This window comes from Triticum urartu, chromosome 3A (assembly GCF_056163025.1).
Source record: "Triticum urartu cultivar PI428250 chromosome 3A, HENAU_Tu73, whole genome shotgun sequence".
Classification (NCBI taxonomy): domain Eukaryota; kingdom Viridiplantae; phylum Streptophyta; class Magnoliopsida; order Poales; family Poaceae; genus Triticum; species Triticum urartu.
In genome coordinates this window covers 697,642,749-697,645,140 of record NC_141875.1, presented here as the reverse complement: position 1 = coordinate 697,645,140, position 2,392 = coordinate 697,642,749, and positions in this window count along the sequence as shown.

Here is a 2,392-nt window from a genome sequence, read left to right as displayed (position 1 = left end):
AAAATAGACCATTCTTCAAGGGTGCATGACCATAAAAGATATTACTCATATAAATAGAACAACCATTATTCTCTGATTTAAATGAATAACCGTCTCGCATTAAACAAGATCCAGATATAATGTTCATGCTCAACGCTGGCACCAAATAACAATTATTTAGGTCTAATATTAATCCCGAAGGTAGATGTAGAGGTAGCGTGCCGACCGCGATCACATCGACTTTGGAACCGTTTCCCACGCGCATCGTCACCTCGTCCTTAACCAATCTTCGCTTAATCCGTAGCCCCTGTTTCGAGTTGCAAATATTAGCAACAGAACCAGTATCAAATACCCAGGTGCTACTGCGAGCATTAGTAAGGTACACATCAATAACATGTATATCACATATACCTTTGTTCACCTTGCCATCCTTCTTATCCGCCAAATACTTGGGGCAGTTCCGCTTCCAGTGACCAGTCTGCTTGCAGTAAAAGCACTCAGTTTCAGGCTTAGGTCCAGACTTGGGTTTCTTCTCTTGAGCAGCAACTGACTTGCCGTTCTTCTTGAAGTTCCCCTTCTTCTTTCCTTTGCCCTTTTTCTTGAAACTAGTGGTCTTGTTGACCATCAACACTTGATGCTCTTTCTTGATTTCTACCTCCGCAGCTTTCAGCATTGCAAAGAGCTTGGGAATAGTCTTGTTCATCCCTTGCATATTATAGTTCATCACGAAGCTCTTGTAGCTTGGTGGCAGTGATTGGAGAATTCTGTCAATGACGCAATCATCCGGAAGATTAACTCCCAATTGAATCAAGTGATTATTATACCCAGACATTTTGAGTATATGCTCACTGACAGAACTGTTCTCCTCCATCTTGCAGCTATAGAACTTATTGGAGACTTCATATCTCTCAATCTGGGCATTTGCTTGAAATATTAACTTCAACTCCTGGAACATCTCATATGCTCCATGACGTTCAAAACGTCGTTGAAGTCCCGATTCTAAGCCGTAAAGCATGGCACATTGAACTATCGAGTAGTCATCAGCTTTGCTCTGCCAGACGTTCATAACATCTGGCATTGCTCCAGCAGCAGGCCTGGCACCTAGCGGTGCTTCCAGGACGTAATTCTTCTGTGCAGCAATGAGGATAATCCTCAAGTTACGGACCCAGTCCGTGTAATTGCTACCATCATATTTCAACTTTGCTTTCTCAAGGAACGCATTAAAATTCAACGGAACAACAGCACGAGCCATCTATCTACAATCAACATAAACAAGCAAGATACTATCAGGTACTAAGTTCATGATAAATTTAAGTTCAATTAATCATATTACTTAAGAACTCCCACTTAGATAAACATCCCTCTAATCCTCTAAGTGATCACGTGATCCAAATCAACTAAACCATGTCCGATCATCACGTGAGATGGAGTAGTTTCATCGGTGAACATCTTTATGTTGATCATATCTATTATATGATTCACGCTCGACCTTTCGGTCTCTGTGTTCCGAGGCCATATCTGTATATGCTTGGCTCGTCAAGTATAACCTGAGTATTCTGCGTGCGCAACTGTTTTGCACCCATTGTATTTGAACGTAGAGCCTATCACACCCGATCATCATGTGGTGTCTCAGCACGAAGAACTTTCGCAACGGTGCATACTCAGGGAGAACACTTCTTGATAATTTAGTGAGAGATCGTCTTATAATGCTACCGTCAATCAAAGCAAGATAAGATGCATAAAAGATAAACATCACATGCAATCAATATAAGTGATATGATATGGCCATCATCATCTTGTGCCTGTGATCTCCATCTCCTAAGCACCGTCATGATCACCATCGTCACCGGCGCGACACCTTGATCTCCATCGTAGCATCATTGTCGTCTCGCCAATCTTATGCTTTCATGACTATCACTACCGTTTAGTAATAAAGTAAAGCATTACATCGCGATTGCATTGCATACAATAAAGCGACAACCATATGGCTCCTGCCAGTTGCCGATAACTCGGTTACAAAACATGATCATCTCATACAATAGAATTCAGCATCATGCTTTGACCATATCACATCACAACATGCCCTGCAAAAACAAGTTAGACGTCCTCTACTTTGTTGTTGCATGTTTTACGTGGCTGCTACGGGCTTAAGTAAGAACCAATCTCACCTACGCATCAAAACCACAACGATAGTTTGTCAAATAGACTCCGTTTTAACCTTCGCAAGGACCGGGCGTAGCCACACTCGGTTCAACTAAAGTTGGAGAGACAGTCGCCCGCAAGCCATCTATGTGCAAAGCACGTCGAGGGAACCGGTCTCGCGTAAGCGTACGCATAAGGTTGGTCCGGGTCGTCTCGTCCAACAATACCGCCGAACCAAAGTATGACATGCTGGTAGGCAGTATGACTTGTA